Raw genomic sequence first — 25,070 nt, forward strand, 5'->3', positions numbered from 1 at the left:
CCACTCCAGGTTTTGACAGTAGAGAATTGCATATGTCAATTCAGATGTCAACCTGCATGCAGGGCAAGAAAGAAGAATGAAAGAAACATAAGTCTGGATTAGGAAAACTTGTTCCAATGGAAGGATAAAGTCCTTGAGGTTGCTATTACATAGCCTCAACTGCTAGCATGTCTTGATAGTCCTTGTTTAGTGACTGAAATTGGTTTGGGTGAAATAGAAGCTATGTGATATGGTCACAATGCAAACCTTGTGACTGAGAGACATTACAAATATTGCTGGTTGCTGCTAACTCATTCAGATACAATTCTCTGCTGTATTGTCCTGTGCCTGACCCATTTCCCCCTCCCCACCTGCAGGGTGAAGAGATGGCTTATACAAGTCATCTTTTTCTTAGCTGCTTTCCCCCAGCTTCCCCAAAAAGTGCAAATTCTAAGTTAACAAGCTGAGCTCTGTGGCCTTAATTAGTTGATTAGAACCCTCTAGGGGCTTGCAACTGCTGCTTGAAATTGACCAGATCTTAATCAGTTTCACATTGAAGGCTGTTGTGGTCCTAGAGGATTGATTGCAAAGTTAGCATTCATCAGTGGTTGCTCATTGTCTTTTATAATGTATAAGATAGGTGCCCATATAAGTTTTCTAAATAAATGAAGCAAATTGATCCCCTTTGCTCTGCCCTTCACAACTGTTGTGTCCTTGAACTATCTGCCCTGTTTGAAACTAGCTTTTCGCTACCTGGATCAATCTTACCTACATGGGCTCATAGGGTAATTCTGCACTGCACTTTACATTGTTTGCCTTCCCTTCTGCTCCCGGTTGCTTCTTAAGCCAATTCAAAAACTTCCACTCTGGATTGCAATGGGTTGGTGAGAAGGCTGAGCTGGTGATTACTATACCAGGGGTGTCAAACTGGCAGCCTGTGGGCTGGATGCGTCACACGCAGGTCATGTCCACCCCAGCTCTGTGAATGGGAAAAACATCATGAAACATCACGTAACAGCAACGTGACACTGCAAATTTGACACCAGTGCTATAGACTGTGGCCATCACAAGACCTGAGTGGTTAATTCTTGCTTCTTATCCTTCCACCCTTGCAGGGAAAGCAAGCAGCACTGGCCAGATTGTCTGCAAGTACCAGCTTTGCTCTTTTAGATATTGTCACTCATTAGTCCCTGTCTCTTTCTTTTTCCCCCTAGATGTTTGCACAGATGGATAACTGCAACCACTTTTCCACATTATTTCTGTTTACACTAAACATACCCTTTTGGTCTTTTTCTCTTTATTGTGGCACCGTTGAGTTTATACAATAAACAAAGTAACAGGTTCTTTGCTACCAAACGTCCTCTGTAGTCCATATAAATTTTATAATAAGGAAAAAATGGTCAATTTCATGGAAGCAAAATAGCAATACTCTTACTTTGCAATGTAGATATGTTTTATAAAATAAAAGTGAAAAGAAGGAAGCTTTGCTTTACTATGGGCAGAAGTAGGAAAGCCTCGGGACCGTGGTTCATCTAGCCTTGACAGAAATGAAAGGTTTCCTATTGGGAGAGAGAAAGGTGGAAAGCAGAATAAGCTTCTAATACTAAGGATAATTAACTGACAGTGGCAATATTATAAACACACACGTGCCAGCAGCTACTGATGAGCAGAGCGCTTAGCAGCAGCCTGGTAGCCCAGGATCAAATGGTTGTCTAGGGCAGACACCAGCTGCTGGTGGAGGGGAGCATGAGTCTGTTGTAAGAATGGACAAAGCACTAGACATCATCCGCTCTAAAGGGCTTTGGCCAGAAAACAGCAGTTTTGAATTTAAGCTGGAAAACATGGTGTGGAGTACATTTGTAATGGGTTGGGAGTAGGAGAATGATGTCATCCATTCTTGCACTCAGGAAGTGGTGAGGGGCCCATACTGGCAATGGGCCCAGGAAAAAGTGCAGATCTGCCCATCGTCTCCTGGAGCTGCTGCAGGTGTCTGATTGCCTGCTGGCTCCTCAGGCTGATGGTCTGTCTGTTCTGCCTCTGACTCAACATTCAGGAGACCATTGGAGTATGCAAGAAACTTCTGTGCACATTACTTAAAGCTCCAATTTATCGACGTGGAAGAAATAGCAGTGTTAAGAAAATACTAGATTCCCATACATAAAGATATTTCTGAGCAGAATATGTTAATGAATGGAAGGTGTTTGCTAAAGAAGCATCATGTATCTGAGTATGTCATCAGACGTGTGCATGTGTGGTGTGTTTCACATATTTGAAGTTAGGCTCCCTCTTCACACCTTTAGCCAAACTGTTCTGTCAGTTTTAATAAAAAGCAGCAAGAAGTGATTTGTGGCAGTAAAATAAGTAAGACTTCATCTCCATCTTCCTTTATTTAATTTCTACATATGAAGTTGCTTGTTTTCCTCAAATGCTCCATTCCCTCTCCTGGCTAATATATATTTGAGCTTGTTGGTGAGGCTGGTAATAACTGCGGTGACTGTTGAATTGTGTCTGTGTGCAGGGGGGGAGAGGAAGGAGACCCGAAAGAATAAAATAAGTGTTAAGGAATTCATTGTCTGTCCTCCACCTGTTGTTATTCTGGTCCCAATCAACCTGCTCGCCAGGCTGGAGCCAGTGGCCATCTGGAAACACTGCTCTGTTTATAAACTTGGCATGAAGCAGCACTCCCAGGCCCTGACCTCCCACACAAATCTGGAAACAATTACAGCAAGATGATAGGCAGGCAGGCAGGGAGAGCAGGAGCCGATTGAGAGGAGGCTGCAGGGGAGAGAAGAACAGAAAGTTCCTTGGTTTCAGAGCATGAGAAGACAGTGGATGTTTCTGACAGAAATGTTTATTCATAAATACTTTCGCCAAAAGGTTATCCCATGATTTCTAGATAATGATGGTCTGCGGACCATTTTAATCTGTATTTTTCAGTAGGACTCTATTAGTTCTGAGATTTTTCACTCATACAAGAAAAAAATGGGAAGGAGGAACAGACCACAACCACAACTCAAAGCAATCTTTCTGGGAGACAAACACCCCCCCTCCCCTAAAACATATGATATTGTTCCTATTTATTTTTACCAGCAGTAAAATCTGCCATCCGGGAAGCTCCTATTATTGTTCTTTCCATGGGGAAATGACTTCGGGGGTAGAATGCAAGATCTTTTAGGGGTTCTTATATCAAATTATATTTTATAGCAATACCTTGTCAAACCTTCACTCTGTATATTCCTTTTTAAAAAAAATAACTTAATTAAACTGCCTGGTGAAGAATCATTAGCCGTGTAAGCTGCTTGCTAACTATGATTCTGATTCAGTAGAATCAGAACTTGGAAGACAGGAAGAGGAGGAGGAGGAGAGAGCCACTAAAAAAACAAATCAAACAATACAAGTAAATTGTAAAATAGACCTTTGTTCTTCCTAAATCTGAGTAAGTTTGCCACAGCAAGTAGAGATGGCAACATGTTCCTTCATTATTTTTTTTGCAACTTGTCAGTTTAGTAGAACCCAATTATTTTTAAAAAAGATCTTAAGGTAGTTCTGATTTGCATGATTAAAGGGAAGTTACCTTTAGCAATTGTCTGTCTATTGCATTATATTTAGAATTATTGTCTCTACTTGAGTTTCTTATACTATGCAGATAAGCAATCACAATGCTATTGAGACAAACTTCCTAGAAACAGTTGAAACTGAACCATGGAGCCAGAGATATTTCCAGATGGCTCTGATGTGAGAAACAGGAAAAACTGTTTCGCTTCTTAAATTAAGTAAAAAAGAATGTAAAAAGAGGCTTGCTGGATCAAACCAATTAGAATAGCACACTAAAAAAAGACTGTAGAAAGCTATACATTAAAAGGATTGAATATTAAATGACTATTCTACCCACCACTTCTGTGATATAGATACAGTGACAATATATGCATGCAATATTTCCAAAGTACATATTTAAATAAATTGAAAACTCTCAACACAGATGTTATTACTATTTTTTTAAAAACATCTGGGAGAGGGGATCTAAACCCAGTTTAGCCTCTTTGTGAAATGGTAGCTATGATTATTACAGAGAAAAGGAGGCTAAACATTTAAAAGATATAATTTGGTCAAATTATGAAAATGTTTCTAATCTCTCAAAGAAGCTCCTTTGTAGTACCAGTTTGGCTCAAAACATAGATCATCCCAATTTGGTAATATATGAGGAAGCAGACTTGGTTGATTAATCTGGTTATAGGTATTAATGTTGGGAACCTTCAAGCTGAATGGCTAAAATGTTTGTTTTGAGGCTATATTGTCTGGATTAGCTCAGGAGTTCATACTAGTTTTCATAGGGTTAACAAATGTTGCAGGTTACTCATGCAGTTTGATCTTTTGTTTTGAATAACAAGGTCTTTAGGGATGAAGCTGATGCAAGTCTCCTGGCTGTCAGTCAAATGGGCTACATATGGCTGTGATGGATCAGTGGTTCCACTTCATTTCTGTAGAAATAGTCGACCTGCTAGTATGATTTGACTAAAAACAAATGTGTGTGTGAGACCTTGGAATGGTTTGTGCTTCGTACCATCAATATTGAAAATTCACATTCAAAACACTTCAGTTTTGAATTCCCCAGATACAACCATTCATGAAATGCTTTCTAACCAGACCAATGGTTTGCTATGATTATTATTAGACTACACTTGTTCTTTCTGTTTTTCAGCAACATAATACAAGGCAAAGGCCAAGTGCTAATTCATGGTCTGGCCAAAGGACTCCTTGAATAGGTCTATGAGTTGATATTTTTGAAGTGATAGAAAGGAAGCACCAGGGCAGTGTCCTTCCTGACTTTGCCTGACTTCCTGTATGCTTTTTTGATGAAATATTAGTCAGAAAGCCTGTTACAATTCATACTTATTCCCTCATGTCATAATTGGATGACTCTGACATTCTGAATTTCTCTCTGAAGATGCATCCTTTCTACTTTCTGACTTCTACATAAATTTACAGTGGCAAAGAAAAAACTATACTTTGATGTAAATTGTTAATCAGCAATCAGGAGAATGAGATATTTAATTCATCTACTTAATGATGCTACAGCAAATACAGTTTAATTAATATTCAGCAATTTACAGTTTATAAGTAGTTATTTTTTATTTAGTCCATTTATTTAAAGCTCAGTAGCCTATTATCTTGGTTGATTTGTCACTAGAAATATCATTCAATTTCTCAGGGAATCTTTACAAATTTGGAAAAATACACACATAGGAATAATTTTAAAACAATAAGAGAAAGTAACAAGTAGAAATAATGGTCGGTTTTAGAATATAGTCACCAGGTAGGCATCTGTACCTCACAGTAATCCTCACAACTCAGTGAGATTAAAGTAAACTTTAAAAAAGCATTTCTTGGCTAACAGTTCATTTCCTGGTTCTCCATTTTAAAATATGCTTCTGCTAGAAACATTATTTAATGCAAATTTTGCATTAAAATCAATGGTGGAATTGAAATTTTTTTATTACAGGTTCTGTTGGCATGGCTTGGTGGGTGTGGTGTGGCTTGGTGGGCGTGGCTTGGTGGGCATGGCAGGGGAAGGATACTGCAAAATCCCCATTCCCTCCCCACTCCTGGGGGAAGGACATTGCAAAATCTCCATTCCCACCCCACTCTGGGGCTAGCCAGACGTAGTATTTGCTGGTTCTCCGAACTACTCAAAATTTCCGCTACTGATTCCCTGAACTGCTCAACATTTCCGCTACAGGTTCTCCAGAACCTGTCAGAACCTGCTGGATTTCACCCCTGATTAAAACTCTGACTCATGTATCTGTCGTGGCCCGCCAGCGGCCTGCGCAGATTGTGGCTGATCCCGACAAAGAGGAGGCTGGTGTGGTATCGCGCCAGCAGCCTGCATAGCCAGCACTCGCGTTGGACAGTGTGGAGGCTGAAGAGGATGTGGTGCCAGAGGCAGAGACTCAGCCAGGGCCTTCAGAACCTCCAGAGGTTCTTTCAAGTGGAGAGAGCGAAGTGGAGGAGCCTCTCCTCAATGCTCGAGCACGCAGGGCTGCCAAAAGGCAGGAGTGGCTACTCAGGAGGAGGAGGTCTACTTGAAGTAGGGCTTGAGGATAATTGGCCACTCCCTTAGCCTATTTAAGTCACATGCAGCTAGTGCTTTCTTGCTGGAAACAATTCATATTTTATTATCAGAGTATTTTGGTTTATCATATCTTGTTTTCTGGGCTGGTTGCCAACCTTTGCCGGTCTTGTTTATTCTTGCTACTTAATAAATTTGATAAGGACCATTGGTGTGTGTCAATATCCTTGGAAATACGGGGCAGAACAGTATCATATTTTTTAAATAAAAACCAAAATTTGCAATATGGTTGAAATATTGCAAATTTTGGTTTTTATTTTAAAAAATATGATTCATGAAATGAGTCAGAGTTGGGCCAAATACTGGAGATATCAGTAAAATTTTTGAATAAGCCCTTGTGACTGATGCTGACCGAGATAGTGGGCTTAAATGCTTGATTCTGGACAATTACAGTTTTAGCATTGTCTACCAGTTTAACCAAAAGGAAGAGATATTGGAACTTGCAATAAGACAAGGGTCCCCAATTCATGGCCTACTACTGAAGTGTGACTTGTTTGGAACCGGGGCTTAATGAGCAGCTGACTGGCACATGCATGTGTGCATGTAACTCAACTTGTGTGAACAGCGGGCCAGCACGCACGCAGCTCAACTTGCACAAGCGGTGGCCCAGCGCATGCATGCATGTTGGTTCTCCTCTTGCACAGGCTGGTTCTCTTCCCCCCCCACAATTGGGTCACCAAGCCATAAAGGTTGGGGACTGCTGCAATAAGCAACCTCTGTAGGGTTATACCTTCTCCACCTTATTTAGTTGGTATCATATTTTTTAATATATTCTATGTAATAACTTTAGTTGCTGCCATACTTTTAATATATTCTATATAACCACAAATATATTTCTAATATACTAAAAGTTGATATCTTAGTAGAGGGGTTAAGAGTAGAACCTAAAATTTGTGATGAGATTTCTGAGAAGTGCACCTCTGCAGCTAGTATATTCTTGATGCATTCTATATCCTTGAAGTCACCAGGAATTGGATCATTTCCAAAGCAAGCCTATCCTGACTTGATCACAAATAGTTCCTATTTTATTTATTTAACACAGAAATAATTTGTATGTTTACTTTTTAAAATAGCTTATTCACTTTTGTTGATGGAGCGTGTCTCCATAATTAAATCATATGTCCTGACTTTAATGGCATACACCCTGCCTCCTGAACCCACTTTTTGCATTCCTGGAAATTGCTAAGAATGTATACCATTTTTTCCATTTCCATTGCATAATGAAATATTTCACTTTGTGTTGGGCTTCTTATATCTTTAAATGTGCTTTGTGTTATTTTCATAAGACTATGTTGACTTGTTCTGTTTTAAAAAGGTTTCAGATAATTCTATTGCTGAACTTCATAAATTCTTAAAGATAAGTCAAATGTGTATATTACTTATTAGTAAGTTATTAGTGTAAGTTTTGCTCTAGTTTATATAACACTTATTCAATGTTTGTTTGAATCTCACCCTTCCTCTTGCTATAGATTCACCTGCTGCAAATAAAAAAATGACTTTTTTCTGCCACACCCCATTTCAAACCAAAATAAACTTGTCCTAATGCAGCATATTCTCCTGTCTTGAATCTACACTTCAGGCTATTTGATTACTAAGCTACTGTTATGCTGGGATGTTTTAACATAGCAATTACATTGATGTAATCAATGTAATTGCAATCTTTCCAAATTTTCTGTTTATTTATTTTTTTAAAAAAATTCTTATTGGAAAATATCTAAAGGAAGGAAAGGTGGAATAGCTATTTGAACTACTAATATGCTGCAACTCTGGAAGTGTCCTAACTTTACCTATTAGTGGTGTTACCTAAATAAATAGTTAATATCAAAGACTTAGTAGCCCGCAAGATACTTCTACTCTGAATTTTTAAAACACTCTCCCATGGTCTTATATGTATGTTTTATTTTTAAAAAGATTATTGCTTTAATGATGATTGAAAATGAGTTTAATTGTTCTGTTTTTATTGTATCCTGCTCAGAGTCTTATTCATGAAACAGGCTGCATAAATTTAATAAATAAATACATAGAACACAGAATCATAGGTTGGAAGAGACTTTGGAAGTCTTCTAGTCCAATCCCTGCTGAAGGCAGGAGCTTTATATATCTCAGTCAAATGGTTGTCCAGTCTATTTTTGAAAACCACCCGTGATGGAGCACCCACAACTCTAGGAAGCAAGGTATTCCATTAAATGTTCTCACTGTCAGGAACTTTATCTTTGCTTCTAGGTTGGATCTCTGTTTAACAAACTTTTACCCTTACTTATTGTCCTGCTCTCTGGTGCCTTAGAGAATAAGTCAGTCTGTGATGGCCCCTCAAGCACTGGAAGACAGTTACCATGTTCCCCCAACCCTTCTTTTCATTAGGCTAAAGAATACCCACTTATAAAGATGTTGGTCAAAGATGCATCTTGGCCAGAATGTTGTTTTACTTTTATGTCAATGACATCTCAGGATTCCTCCATTATACTGATCTTCACATGTCAAAGCTACAATAGAGTTATCAGCATTCTTGTTCTGATGATGTACTCCCAAGTAGGACTGAGAAGATTGATAGGAAAATTTGGCACCTATTGTGCCTCTATTTCTTTGAACATTAAAAAAACTCCTAAATTCAAAGTGTGTTTTTTGGAAAAAGATGGGCCAAAGACATCTGGCATTTGGATAGGGAGCCTAAAGAAAAAGACTCATTCCCATATTTATGGGTATTTTTAATGGATACTTGAGCAAACCTCTTCAAAGTTCAGTAAATGCCACAACAAGTTCTAAAATGCTAACTAAATTACTTAGTTAAAACCACCCAAGCACTGTGAACTCCATTTTAAATGTCCACAAGGCAAAAATTGCACTGTATGGTGCAGAATTGTGAACTCTATCAGGTTGTTGAATTGGCTGACCAAGAATAAAATGTATTTTCAAAGAAAAAAAAATACCTGCCAGTAGATCTGATTCAGTACCATGGGGTAGCAAGATTCCAGCAGCTGGATTCTATGCTTAAATATAGATAAATCCATCAAATACCATATTTTGGGAGAGAGAATGTATTTGTGAAGCACCAGAAACAGAAAACATTGTGCACATATTGCCCAGCAAGGACTCAGTATTTAGAGTCACTTCTTAACAGAATTACACTTTGGGATGGTAACAAAAAGATTATCTTATTTCCTTCAAGATGGCTCAGATGCTGGAGAAGATCTATATTTCGGCAGTGTGACAGAGTGTGCCCCTGTCACTTGCCTCAGGTCTTGCCAGCCTAGCAGTTTGAAAGTATGTAAATGCAAGTAGATAAAACCACCTTGGTGGAAAGAAAATAGTGTTCTGTGTTTTGTCATATGCTTTGCACTGCAGCATGATGTCATGCTGAGCACATGACCATGGAAAAGTGCTGGCTCAATGACTTAAAGAAATGGAGATAAGCACCGCCCCCTAAAGTCGGCTATGATTAGCAGAGTGAAATCTGCAGGGACACCTTTATGTTTACCTTTCATTTCTTTCAAGACACATGCACATACTGTATATAATAAAAAGCTTAGACTCGGGGTTATTCAAGCTCAGAACATATTTCATAGACCATGTCGGGGTTGCTTGTAAAGATAATGCTTTGATCTCAACACATACTGTTTTATATTGCTATTGTGCCAGTATAACAGCTTTTTTAATCTTCTTTTCCCAAAAAGCTCATTGACGCATGAAGGAAGTTTTCTAATATCCCTTTATAAGTTTGGTTTATTGATATATCAATCGATGTTGAGCTAGATACAGCTTATTTATAGTAATACTTTCTTTAGTATACATACCTTCAATTTGTATGTATTGGGAGGATAGGGAACAGTATCATCATGCTCCATGGCTCTTTATCAAGAAAGAAGGGTCATCCAAAGAGGTTATTGGCAAAAGTCAATTGTTCCTCCTTCATCTGGCTCATGAGATGTAGCTGCTGATCTTTGGGGACAGAGGGAAAGCAAATAAGACGTAATGCAGAACTTTTGTATTCTATAATTACTGTGGTTTTAATTTATTTTAATTCTTCTGGCAATGCTAAGAATCAGTTTTGTTCAGCATAAGGCATAGATGTTATAAAGGAGCTGGATGATTTTACTAATGAGTTATTTGTTCAAAGAAAATTGAATAGCTATATGATGAATCTGACTAATCTTTTCTAAATAGAGGTAGAAATGTAACAAAAATGTAACCCAGATGATCTAATATCAATAGGAAATTCATTACAGATCAATTACATCTATAAGAAACAGTTATAAGAACATCAAAAAAACACTGGAAAATGAGAACTATTTCAGCTTTATGAATGAAATGTGTCCATGGATCCTAGTGTTTAGAACTCTGTGGCTTTCCTCTGTTCTGCTCTTTTATATCTGCTGTTACTATAAAAATTGTAAGTTTCAATTACTTCCACATTGTTTGGATGGAGACCAGTAATACTTTTCTTCCCTGGCCTCCTTCACTATTATCTTTTCACATCTTATTGTCTCTAGAGTTTCAAATTTGGGAAGAAATATATGTTCTTCACCTCCGTCTTGCTCAGGAGATGAACACATTTGGATGTTCAAGAGAGTTTTTTTAATTTGGAAACATTTTGTAATTTGTTGCAACATATATTTGCTTTAGAGATTAAAATGTATAATCTTGTTTCCAAGAGCATATTTTCTTCAACTCTTTTATGGAATTACCGTATATGAATATTTGCCATGGGGAACTCAAAATATTATTTCAGTAAAAAAGATCATATAATCTCTCTTGTTGATCAATATTCCCTGATTAATTAGCTCTTTAAAAAAAAAAATCTGTATTAAAGTTAGTATTTCCCAGAGTTGTCAGTTTTAGATTCAAAATGAGGAGACCTTATTTGAAACTGTAGCTGAATCTTGGATTAAATAATTCATGCCTCATTCCAGTTTTGGAACATGATAGTTCTTGTGAAATGTCCAAGTGTTGTTACATATATTACAGAATGGAAATAATAACTTTTTAAAGTGAATGAGATGAAGACTATAAATAACATTGCTAATAACTTTATAGGAGTGATTAATAAAATATTGTTGATTACATTAAGATTAATATTTCCATATATTCTAGTTCCCAGCTAATTATTTTGGTTTTGTCAGATGGTTATTATGGCTTCACATGATACAATTTCTGTTTTATCAGCCTTGTTATATGTATTTTTTTGACTTTCTTCAGCTAGATGCCCTTTGGATGTCCTGGGATCATAGTGTCCATAACTCTTGGTCCACCCATTGGATTGCTAGGGACAAGAGGAGAAATCAGCGTCTGAAATTAGTAAAGGGGGACATGCTGAAGCTTAATTCAGATGAGATAGAAGTATTGATAATAAATAGGAGAAACCAGTTCAGTATCTTCTACTAAAGGAAGAAATAGCAAGCTTTACTTCTGATAATGTAGAGGAAACTGAACTGAGCTGTTTACTCAGCATTTCTAGTAGACTAATATGGACCATTTTGTTAAATATATGTGTTTTGGTTATAACCAGATCACTTTAATGTGCTATTTTAATAAATAATATTTTATTGTTATACAAAAATCTATAATATTTATTTGGCACAGTAGTTACCTTAATCACAAAAGGCTTTCATGCTTGAGTAATGTAGCATCATAACTTATTGACTGGAACTTAATTATCTAACCATATTTTCCAATAATTATATTGGTTGCATTAATCCCAATTTGTTTTGGCTCATGTCAGAATGCTGACTGATTGTTCTTATTTTTGGAATTGTTTCATCCTAAATGCTGTGGGCTTTATGATAACTGGAAGGGACCTTTTTACATACAGCTCCACTCTGTGAGGACGTAGAACAGTTCAGGATAACATGTTAAAATCGGTGGAGATTCATGGGTCATCAGATCTACATATCTCAACTCGTTATATTTACATTTTGGACTGATGTTTCCGAATGCTGTCTTTTTTCATGTTCCATGAAAATAGAAAATGTCCACAAAAAGAAAATAATTGGGCTACAATCATTCTCTATAATTCTTTTTATCTTTGGATAAAACTTTTTTTAAAAAAACTGAGAAGCTATTCAAAAGGATACTCCTTAACTTCTGGCTTGAAATGAAAATTCATTTTACTCCTGAGTCTGGTTTATATGTATGTCACAGTAACATGTTGACTTCTGGCATAAAGAATGCTATTTTCTGTAAAGAATGCTATTTTCCCAGATTTGCTATTTGAAGTAATTCTTCTATAAGTATAGTTATGTAGATCAACAGGGCAAACCACAGTAGAATAAATATATGCTATATGTTACCATGATGAAGACAGACTATTATAACAGCAAAAAAAAAAATGTAAATATTATCTGGAATCAATTATTCTCAAGGGAATGAAATTTGAGGAAGTTGTTGCTGCATCAGTGCTCCCAGCTGTTGCTGTACTGCTGCTGCAGTCACATGATCTTCTTTTTCAATGTTCTGTGACAGTTTCCCAGCCAGTCTTGCAATCCCTTGTTCCATCCCCCATCCAGTAACAAGGAATTGACTCATCATGCATCTGTTAAAGAAGCAACAACTATAAGGTACATGAAGAAAGGGCCTAGATATTTTTATTGTTTTACAGTATGTAAAACTTATTTTTATCTTTAATACTTAGAGAACTATGGTTGTATATAAGGAAGGAAAGATGGTTGAGGCTGCTGAGTAGCAAAAGATTTAACAAAGATGTAAGACATAACTGGGAAAAACAACGTGTTGTAGACCTACACAGAAGGACTTGTATTCTGTGTCTGTAGAGAAAAAAATATAGATTTCATAAAAGAAATACAAAAGATCTACATTATTATACATAAAAGAATACATATGTTTTTAGGTAGAAAATAATGAGTTAAAATGTCAGACAAAATGTTTTCTGCTTTTATTGTAAAGATAAACCTTTATTTAGGAAAACTGTAAATAGTATTCAGAACTATTTGACATGAAGAATGAAAGCTGTCTTAATTTCCCATTTGCAGGTATTCTGAGACCTGCTAAATCCAATTTGATCACAGTTTTAGCAAAAACAAATATTCTTTAATGTGTGGTTTAGTTTGAGCCTACTTATAATTTAAATACTATATACACTAATTAGAAATAAAGCCTGTAGAGCTATCATTTGAGTACACATACATAGAACTGCACCAGTAATTGATTGTTATCCGTCTCTACCAAATTAGACAGTGCCTTGAAATGGATAAGAATTCTAGAAGAACTCAGCAAGGATAAATTTTAACTGGAAATTTACCAAATGCTAACAACTAGGAATGTATTTACTGAGAACCAGATGTATTGTGAAATATTTTCAACTTCCAATTCACTCACTCCAAGTTCAGGTTCAGATTTAAGGGGGGAGGGATTTTGCTAGACAAATATTGTATACCATTTTTAGAAGTCCCTGGGGCAACAGTGTTAATAGACTTTAGTTGTGCTACTTCCAGTTTTATTTGCTCTGCCTTTTACTAACCTTCTTTTAATACCGAATCAATCTCCACTTATAAACAATAGACATTTATAACCGATATTCTTGAGGGCCTGGTGAAAAGTGCATTGAACAATAATTATAAGACAAAATTCAAGAGCAAGCATTTTTTTCTAGATTTAAATGCTTTAAAAGCACTGTTAAAAATGTTGTCACACATTATTTTATCAGGGGAATATTGCTATCGCAGGATCTCATTAAATGTTCCAGTATGTCAATTTGAAATCTTCTCAACATTATCTCTCAGACCTCCCAAATTGTTCAGAACAGCTAAGGAGGCTAATAATACAAAACATCACTGTCTTCCAACTTCCAACTTCTCTAAAAACCAACCCAATTCCCTGTTAATAAATAAAAATACATCTTACTTGTCCCCCATATTCTATGGTTGGAAGATAGTAATCAGTTTTAGTTATAGTAGGTGTGATTACTTCTTTCATGTATAAATTATTCTTGATTGCTGAACCTAAAGTCATGAGTAAAGAAGCACATCACATTATTTCATCTTGTAGTTTTGATATCAACTTCTAAAAGATAGGATTATGTATATCCAGTCTTTTCTATTGTTATCAATGTTCTAATGTATGTGAAATTTAAAAGAAGTATTTACAGTATAAGACAAATCTTGTAACATATGCCTAATCCACAATCCTAATCAATCTCTCATAATTGTGCACTTCTAAAGCTGTCCCTTTGCACAGTTGGGAAAACACTAATTCTTTCAACAGACTTGATAAGTTACGACTATTATTTATTATTCCTCTCTAACAAACCCATAGTTTCCCTGAGGTTTCTGATTATCGGGAAATAGCTGCACATGAGAACCTCACATGAGAATAATCTATTTTACCATTTTATCCAAATGGTGGAGTATCTGAATTACTCATATGGCACAGAATATACTTCCCAACCTTTTCTCCTAGTATATTTTCTCTTTTTCTATTGATTTTCCTGCTATAAATTACTTCTATAGGACTTCTTCATTAAATGTGATTTATTGTTCTACCACATTCTGAGGGCTTCCCTCATTGTAATTCGTGGAAAATGACCTTTCTTTGTCTACAACTACCTCTGATCCTTTAATAGATATGTCACTAAGCTAAATATTCACCCAATGTGTTGCTCCCAGGCATGATACAACTACCAGTAGGTAACTTTAAACCCTAAATTTAATGGTCTGACAGAAGTCTTTATTTGATCAGTTAGTCTCATTGTATTACTTCAAGAAATGCCACACATTGCCACAGTGATATCTGTTTTTCCTTCACCTTTAAATCCTCCATATTTGATAACTATTTCTTTGTTACTGGTATGAAGGATAATATAAATTGCATAGTTTTATCATATACTAATTTTATTATAATTGTACACTTATTAGAACACTGTTGAGGTAAAAGTTACTATAAATTTTGTATCTACCTATTTCAATGCAAGCAAAAAAAGCTACCTGTTAAGACTGATACAAGATTCTGAATATGTGCATTTTAAACTTTCTTTAATTATTATTGTAATTCATGGTTAAAAGAATGAAATGAAATTTTGTTTATTTTGAGAGGATTTTTTTGTATGTAGAAAGCATGTAGCATGTAAGCATGTAGAATTTAAAAAAGGCAAATGGGTCTGGCTCATTCCCCCATTTATCTATATATTGCTAAAACATTTGCTCCCATAACTTTTAACTGGTGAATTGCTGCATCATAGAGCAACAATTTTTGATTCTCATATGATGGGCTTATGGAATGTGTCCAAAATCCAGGACTCATGGCTCTCATAGAATTGAAATTTGACAAATATTATAAAACATTTTATGATATAAAAATTATCATAAAATTATTTATGATATAATACAAAATGTTGTAAAACTATTCATCTGATAATATTTGATTATGCTATACAGTTTAACATGAGCTATTTTTTAAGGCAGATGCATCTCTGAATGAATCCCAACTTTTCCAGAGAAGGCAGTATATCAGAAGTTCTTATTTTTTAAAGAATGTTTAAGAACTTTTCTATTACATTGTTTGATAAGGAAATATCTCTGAAATGGACTTGATAGATCATGGGTTGTATAGTAACTTTTTATAAATGATGCAATGGTGGTTATTATTATTATTGTAATTATTGTTGGAAGAGTTGGTCACAATATCAGTGATATTGGCATGTGCTGCTGGCCCTTGGATTTGTTTGCCTTTGTCCAGTAGTGGGTTGCTATCGGTTCACCCTGGTTTGGATGAACCGGTAGTGGCAGCGGCAGGAGGCTCTGCCCACCCACCCAGATGTCATCAAAAATGCTCTGCGCATGTGCAGAAGTGCCGCGTGCTCATGAAGCGAGCGAGCACACCTGCACGCTCCCAATAGCAAACCAGTAGCATCGGGATTTGAAACCCACTACTGCCTTTGTCCCATTATATGCTTCTTCGGAATTAGGTGATCCTCTGGAAGTCTAAATTCAGCAGCAAGACCAGCACGAGCTCTACAACTGAGTGTAAGGAAGTTAAACCTTATGGAAATTAAAGCACTAGAACGGTTTTAAAGATGCTGATTATGTATTTTATAATTATCCTAAGGCTGAATGGGAAAAGCACAGTTAATTTGTAAGGGTTAGGAAGTTAGGAACAATCTGTTTTAGCTTTCACTACATATAAGCAAATTGTTTGTGACTTTTGAAACTGTGACTTTTGCTCTCAATTTCAGGAAGGAAGAAAATCTAAGACTCCAAAATATTACATAGGTAATGCAACTTTTTAAGATTTCTCTCAAAAGTAAAGATTAGCACTGATTTGATTCAGCTGTTAATAGGTTTATTTTTTTAGCTTTTTTCTTTTTTAGCTTTTTTCTTTGGGGTGTGTGCGTGATGGAAGTAAGGGCTGATTTTTGATAAAACAAAAATTCAAAGATTACTAGAATTTGATACTAATCTTTTTTCCATTGCAAAATCAGTGAAAACAGAATGCCCAGATATGCTTCCAGCAGAATTCACAACAAAATTCTACATGGTGTTAGCTTTTTACACTTTCATTGAATTAGCACAAACCTGGAAATCAAATGGGAATAGAAATTCGTATCTTAAAATCACGATCAAAACATCGGCCTAAAATGATTGTAGTCTCTCTTGTTCTACATGAAATATCTAACCTGTGTTATATATTCAGCACATTCTTCCTTGTTGTTGTAAAAAAGATATAGGCAAAAGACTGGAGCGCACAACACCAGCTGCAGACCAAATCCCCCAAGGAAGACCAAACAGGTGGTTTGAATTCTATTGACAGGTGTTGCTAGTTCTTGTGTCAAGGACAGCTGGTTTTCTACCTCTTGCACTGATTGTAGAAGTGAAATTTCTTGTTTGGAAACAACATTCTAAAGCCAAAGAAGTGTGTGTCTGACACTGTCTACTTCTTGGTCTCATCAGATGCCCCTCATGGCTGTAATGACACTATTTCTTCTTTCTAAATTGTAGGTGGCATCTCCCATCCTACTTTGTGGACAATTAGATTTGTTTTGGCTTCCTTGCATTTGCTTGCTCAAAAGTCCAAATGTTTGTATCAAATGTTTGAACTTTAAGTTCAAACATTTATCAGTTGGAGTCACAATGTAAGCACATGTGGAAAATTTGCATCTATGTGATATTTATGAGGTTGCTATTAAAGTATGTTGTTAAAATAACCTTGGCAGAAATAGAAAGAGCTTTGAAAAAAGAGGTATAATAAATTATAAAAGTATACTGTGCTTTCTGGAAAAAGGATATGGGCCATTGAATGCAGTTCATTTTTTTAAAAAAATATATATATATATAAATTGGATGGGTAGCACTATCATACAAGAACATTTGTGAAAGCTGCTGTCTTGTATTTTCTTGATCCATTATTCTGCTGCTCTTTGTTGGCTGCTAAACCTTTTCCTTATTGATTGTTACCAGGGAGATATCACTGCTATCTTGGTTGTCATCACATTCCTTGGCATAAATAAAGAAAAATTACATCTATCCGTGCTGTGATATCCCTTTTTCTTCATTGACCAGGGATAGGTGCAGGGAAAGGTTTAGGTAGTATTGCCAGAAATAAAGGAATTTTTTCTACATATTAGAGAAGAGAAAAGAACTCAATACTGGGATATTTGACAGCATCTCTAAATTTCCCCTTGTGTATTACATGCTTTCAAGAAAATGACTAAGAATTAAAACAATGCACTTTTATTGATAAAAGCCAATATAGAATGAGAAGCCAGAAGATGTATTTAAAGAACAACTGTGCTACAATTTTTTCTTATCATACAACCACATCAATAAATTCTGGTATTAACTTTGAAAAATGGTCAATAACATTTGATGTGAACTGATATATATTTTCAGCCATGTTAATAAAAATACAGACATTAATTAATTAGTTGGAAGGATTTCAGAATGTGTTGCCCAATTTGCCCAATAATGCATTTTTTATGTAAGGCCACAAAGTAGTAAAAATTGCTATCTATTTTATGTAAATTAAATTTTGGACTAATTATGATTCTTGGTTCTAGAAATCAGCCACTGTGAAATAAGACTAATGGCTCCAACTGTTACAACATTCTGTCTTCAGCAGCTTTCAGCTGGATGATTGTTGAAGTTCACAAATAGAACACTACTTAGTGTTTTGAATTCACTTTCTCTATAAATGTGGGTCAAAGATTTCTTATATTTTTTAAAACATGGTTTTGTTCATATAAAATTATATAAACAAAGAAGAGTTTGCTGTAGTTTCCCAAGCAAGTTGAAAATGTGCCATATATGCTGATTTTTACATTGAGAAACATGTCATACTTTTCAATTATACAAATTGAATTGTGCTCTCCATTTCCTTTTCCAGGTTTAATATATTGTGTAAGTAATTCCTAGTTGCCTTTGTCTTTTCAAATGGCTGACAGATTCAAAGATATTATCTTGAACTTTCCTCAGGGGACAATTTCCCAACATTATTTAACAATGCTGGAAATATGTGAAAATAATAAAAATTGCCCAATATAAAATAAAATATTCCAAAACACATATTGTAACATGTGCACAATTATACTGAATATTAATTAGAGTTCAAGTAAATAATATATACCATAATGTCATATTCAGATTGTTTGTGTAGCAATGAAATATATAACATATAGTGGCAACTAAGGATGACTGCAAATCATAGAATTGTTCCATCAAATAATTTAGATAACCATCTATACACAATTTGTATCAATTTATTATTAAAAGACTTTGTATTTATCAGAAGTTTGAAACAAAGGTTTTCTCTGACAATCATTAATCCTTTGAATTTGGATGCTAATATTTTTACTTGTTTAATACCCTGTTGTCCTGTCATAAATTTAGCGTGATATGTACTGATTTCTTAATTGTCTTACTTGGATACATGAGATGAGATTTTAAATTGCTCAGCTTAGTATGACATTTTCTTTCTTTCATGTCTTGCAAACATAGATTAATATGAATGGCTACACTGTAGAAAAAAACAGCAAATGCATTAACTTTGGTTTTCTTCTCTTTTTATATGTTAAAAATGTTTTTATCTCCTTTTAGCATTTTATATGGAAGCATGGGTTCTAAACTGATTAAATAAAGCCGAAAATGTGCGGGGAAATTCCTACGTGCCAATTTCTTAGAAGACCCAGAAGCATGGGAAATTCTGTTAAAAGTTATATTGTTGTCATGAAAAAAAATCAACATAGTCCTATATGAGGTTAACGTATCCTAAAGTCTCATAGAGGGTTCTGTGTGGCTTAAATAAAAAGCAATGCTTTTTCCTCCATAGTTTAAATGGAATATTTTAATATATGAAAATGGAAAATAATCCTTGAAATATTATTTTTTACCTGTATTTACTTCTTCATGTAACTACTGACAGGGGGTGTGATAGCTTAGCAGTTAAAGATGCTGAGCTTGTCAGCTGGAAAGCTGACAGCTTGAATTTGAGATCTAAGCACTGCAAGACAGGATGAGATCCCATTACTTGTCCCAGCTCCTGCCAACCTAGTAGTTCGAAAGCATGCAAATATAGGTAGATAAATAGGTACCACTTTGGTGGGAAGGTGATAGTGTTCCATGTACTCAGCATATAGTCTTGCTGGCCACATGACCATGGAAGTATCTTCGGACAATGCTGGCTCCCTCGGCTAAGAATTGAACACGACTGAACAGGAGAAACCTTTCCCTATATTTACTGTCATTTGCTACACATTTCTGGTAATGATGGACCAGCTTCTTTAAACTGCCATGAAAGAATGCCAAACTTTCTCTCTTCAATCAGATCTTGTCAGTCCTTTCCACTTCCTTATTTAAGTCACCTGGATGCCCCAAAGGAATTTCTTCAATTTTGGGAAAAGGTGGAAGTTGCATGGTGCCAAGTTTAGATTGCATGGCAGATGGGGTAATATTCAACTTCACAATTCTCTGTTGGGTAGTTTGTGAGGTTTGAAATCTAGTGTTATCATATTGCAGCAAAATTTCTTTTGTGCTTCTGAACTCTTTTTAAATTATCATAGTTTTAAGTGTTGTGATATAGTGATCTGTATTGATAGTAGTGCTAGGTTCAATAAACTCCATATGAAGAACACTATCTAAAAATTGCAACAATGAGCTTTCCAGTTAGAGCACAAAATTTGAATTTATTAAGTTTTTGAATGTGAAGCTTTGTGATGTTATTTGATGGACTGATGTTTCATTTCTGGGTCATGATGATGAATCCATGTTGTCAGCTGTCACAATGCTTTAAATAAATTTATTGCCTTGATTTCTGCAGCACAATTGTCATCTAATTCAATCTTGAAGTTTTCATCTGTGCTGTCAGTTTGACAGTAACTGGTGTTGCATAACTCTATGATACTATATAAATGTGACTTGCATGTTTCCATGAAACATCTACTTTGATGGCAACATTCTTTTCAGTAAACTATTGATTGTTCTTGATCAGTTTATCAACCTTTCTCATTGGAAACTTGTTGCTTGCTGTCACAATTGTTTAATTAAATGTTTGGTCACCCAAATGAACTCTTCCTGATTCACCATCTTTGCCTCTTTTGGCCTAGCAACACACAGAACTCACATCAATGCTATGAACAACCTGCATTTGATGATGAATTTTAATTGGAAGGATTTCTTTGGCAGTCAAAATTCAATGCTATATGGCTTAAAGTGCACTTACTCGCTGCAAGCTTCCATTTTGCAAACAGCAACACCTCTTCCCACAGTGATTTCTCACCAACTGAAATAAAAGAAGAGATTCTAAAGAACACATCAGAGATTCTAGTATGTAAGTACAGTGATCTTTTGGTAATGTGTAACATTGGAGGCATTACTTTTCATTCAATCTTTTTATATGCATAGATATTCATGGGCTGTTCTGCTATATTGCAGCTTCTATTTGGACTCTGATCTTCAGTTCTCATCTATGGGTTGCAAACATCAGGACAACCACTTGACACCGTAGCAAATAGAATTTTTCACTGCCATCTAGTGGTAGTCTGACTTTTGCAGCTCAGATATACTGTAGCAATCGCACTTAGACTTATATACCGCTTCACAGTGCTTTATAGCCCTCTCTAAGTGGTTTACTGAGTCAGCATATTGCCCCCAACAATCTGGGTCCTTATTTTACCCACCTTGGAAGGATGGAAGGCTGAGTCAATCTTGAGACTGGTGAGATTTGATTTGCTAAACTGCTGGCAGCCGGTGATCAGCAGAAGTAACCTGCGGTACTGCACTCTAACCATTGCACCACCGTGTATATATATAGTAGATTTATTCCAAATCTACTAATTCCAAATTCCAAACTAATCAAGTTTGTTGAAGATGGGGGCAAGACATTTATATATTTATTCATTCAATTTACATAGATCATCTCAGATGCATGACTCTGGGTGGTTTACAACAATTAAAAACTACAAAAAGAACAAAGTACAATCTTAAAACATATAAAAAAGCATATAAAACTAAACACAAACTAAATAATAGAATCAGCAGCCAAATCTAAAAAACAATCTGTGGATTCATTGTTGCTCTCTGAGCTTGGTGTTTGCTTCCAGATATTTTATAAAACATCTGCAAGCAAAAACCAAGCTCAGAAACCACCAAGGCCTCCATAGTTCAACCCTGAGCTACATCTATTCTCTTCTAAAAATAATCTACATTCAACATTCCATAAAAAATAATATACATTCAATATAACGATCGGTCCACTAACTGGAGAAAATGGCAAGGAGGTGACAGGCATCTGGGAGAAAATGCAACTGCTTAATTCATTCTTTGCATCTGTCTTTACACAAAAGGAAAAAAATAGTGCAACTTATCAATTGATTGTAGGGATACAAGTCAAAATAGCAAACAATAACAACAACAACAACAACAACAACCACTACCTAACCACTAATGGATGGAAGATTATCAAAGAGAGATCTAACCTAGAATTAAGGGCAACAATTAATCAATGGAACGGCTTGCCTCCAGAAGTTGTAGGTGCTCCATCACTGGAAATTTTCAAAAAGAGATTGAACAGCCATTTGTTGAGATTGGATTAGGCTCTCCTGCTTGAGCAAGAAGTTGGGCTAGAAGACCTCTAAGGTCTCTTTCATCTATTATTCTAATTCTAAGATATTGTATAGGTTCTACTGCACATCTAGATTCCTATGCTTGATCATGTACCGATATCCCTAAGTCCTTGTAAAATGCCAGTAAGATTGGGGCTAATCTGATCTCTGGGGAATGATGTTCCACAGGCGGGTGCCATGACAAAAAAGGCACTTTTCCTGAGCCCTGCCAGATAACATTCTCTAGCTGATGGGACCCAGAACATGCTTCTCCTGCTACATTTAATGGGGTAGATAGGTGTAACCAAGGAAAGGTGATCCTACAAATAGTCTACTGCCATGAAAGATTTTATAGATACTTACCAGCATCTTGAATTAAACCTGGAAGCATACTGGCAAGCAATACAGCTCACGGATCAGAGGTCTAACATATGCCCTATACAGGACATCCATAACTGCCTGTGCAACTGTATTCTGCACCAGTTGTAGCTTTTGGATGCTCTTCAAACTAACTTCATATGGAATGCATGCAATAGTCCATTCAGAAGGTGACCTTTAAGTGACTTTGAGAAGAGCCTCCTGAATGGAAAGGGAATATCAAGTTTGAGTTTGATGAACACCCTCTAAGGCAACTCCCTTCCCTGCCTTCACTATATTTCCTCTACTGGTAAGGAAAAAAATCCTATTCTGAATATATTCACTGCATATAAAGGAGGCAAGAGTTACATAAGTTATTGTGAAATTGCATTGACGAATTGCTTTGGAGTCCATATGGTTACTAGAAGGTAATTATCTAGCCTTCAATTCAGAATGATCAGATTAAACAGAGACTTAAATTACACTTGTTAAAATAATCTATACCAAATATGTCTTTTAAACCTGTGTATGTTGATCAGGCAGAAATAGGGATCCAATAATTTGTCTTTTTCCATGATTTCCCATTCTCTTATTTTAGCTCAATACATGCATGTTTCACTCATGGATAAAAAAGCCATATTTTTTTACTGTTTCTCTTAAAATAGTCATAGTAAAGGCTAAACTCGTGGACATAAAGCTCTCTGTGGATAATGCTAACATTGACAGAATCTGACACAGAGCCTGGAAATTCAGAGCTACAGTTGGCATCTTTTTCTGAATTCAAACCACTCTGCTTTTTATTTTCCACAGGAACATTTTTTCCAGCTTTAAGTATGGATTTTTTAGTTGTTATTATAGCAGTTATTTAATTGGTGGGCTTTTATTTTTTACATTATTTATACTATGTTTCTTTCTCTGAATTATTCTCACTTTAGAAAAAAATTCCCGGGACATCAAGACAATATCTTTCAATATTAGCACTGGTAAAGCAATTTGCCTTGATAAGGAACGACTATATCCTTGTGTAGTCTGGAGATGAAGCAATGTGGTTTGTTCAGTCTAACTAAAGAGAAATTGGAAGCTTTAAATAATGGTAGATAAAAATCTCTCAAGTTGAGCTAGAATCCTGATGATCACGTGGACACATCCTGTCATTTTCTTGACAGCAGCACAGAACTCATTTGCCATAACCTCCTTTTGAAGTGGCTTTACAACTCCCCAATCTTGCCTACGGACCTGGGTTTCCCTGGAGACCACTTCAAGTACTACCCAGACTTGACTCTTCTTAGCTATTTTTAAGCAAAATCAGCCTAATTCTTCCAGCTACTGTCGGCATCAAATTACAGTTTTTAGCAAAATCTATCTCATGAAACAGATAAGGGACGTTTAGGGGCCTGGTTATGCAAATATAGCTCTAGCCCAGGGATGTCAAACTCATGCCATCACAGAGGCATCACGTGACGTATCGGAACTTTTTCCCCCTTCACTAAACCAGCTGTGGGCGTAGCCAATGCGTGACACATCCGGCCCACAGGCTGGGAGTTTAACAGGCCTGCTCTAGCCTGAAAGCTCAGTTAGATTGCCAAGTTATGGATTCTTTTCTAACATGTCCAAGTTTTTGTTCTGAATTCTTGTTTCTACAATGACTAAAAGGCAACTCTAAACTTCATTCCCAATGTAAATACTGTTATTTTTCTTCTGAAAAGGGCATCACTCCTTTTAGCAATTAGCAGAATAAATCAAATGCTATTCACAAATAAAAGATCCAGTAATAGAAATCTAAGGCATGATTCTAAGTACACATATTTAAATTCATGAAACAAAACATAGCCAGGGTTGAATTTATATTATTCTTTCAACTGTACTACCCTGTTTTCCCGAAAATAAGACATCCCCTGATAATAAACCCAATTGGGCTTTGAGTGCATGCGCTAAAATAAGCCTTCGCCCCAAAATAAGCCCTCCCCAAAAATATTTAAATGCAGAGCTGGAAATCAGGTAAGACAGCAAGAGGAGCCCCATCTTGCTCCATGCGCCCCAAAATAATAAGACCTCCCCCAAAATAAGACCAAGCACTTATTTTAGGGTTCAAAAAAATATAAGACAGGATCTTATTTTCGGGGAAACACAGTATATATGAAGTCAGGCTTTGAGCAAATCATTCTTGTCATCAAGCTTTAAAGAATCCATACTGCAAACATGAGATCTTTCTGGTCACTTTTTGAAATACCTGAATCTACAATTGAATTTCCCTTCTTTTTTATGTATTCAGGGAGCTTCTCTAGAATTAACTCCAGAATTTGCATAAGAAGCATGAAAAAGAGATACCACTTTGTCACCAATTCTTCCAAATAATAATTAAAAATAAGAATAAGAATCCCATACTAAGTACTTGGGATCTCCAAATCCCAAGAATTGTTTAACTTTCAAATGTAACTTTCAGTTTCTCGCCTGGTGCCAGTTTTACCTTTGAAATTAAATACAATTGTGAGATTTTTTTAAAGTACAGCCTTTGATAAATTATTTCCAGCATTTATATCCATGCTGAAGATTCAGCATTGCAAAATT

General features: G+C 35.9%; 1 long non-coding RNA gene across 2 annotated transcripts in view; it reads right to left on the reverse strand.

Annotated features, from left to right (window-relative positions):
• Window positions 1–1,259: 1,259 nt before the first annotated feature.
• LOC148114907 (uncharacterized) overlaps window positions 1,260–25,070 on the reverse strand; it is a 37,194-nt gene continuing 13,383 nt past the window's right edge. Inside the window, exons 2-4 of one of the 2 annotated variants that reach the window (XR_015733368.1) lie at window positions 20,765–20,824; window positions 9,898–10,042; window positions 2,358–2,754 (exon numbers count right to left, since the gene is read on the reverse strand). This is a non-coding gene — a long non-coding RNA (uncharacterized LOC148114907). Of the gene's footprint in view, window positions 2,755–9,897; window positions 10,043–20,764; window positions 20,825–25,070 lie in introns of both variants that reach the window. The other variant, XR_015733369.1, reaches the window with a different exon arrangement.

Source organism: Pantherophis guttatus, chromosome 3 (genome assembly GCF_059756535.1).
Source record: "Pantherophis guttatus breed Tessera chromosome 3, ASM5975653v1, whole genome shotgun sequence".
NCBI lineage: Eukaryota > Metazoa > Chordata > Lepidosauria > Squamata > Colubridae > Pantherophis > Pantherophis guttatus.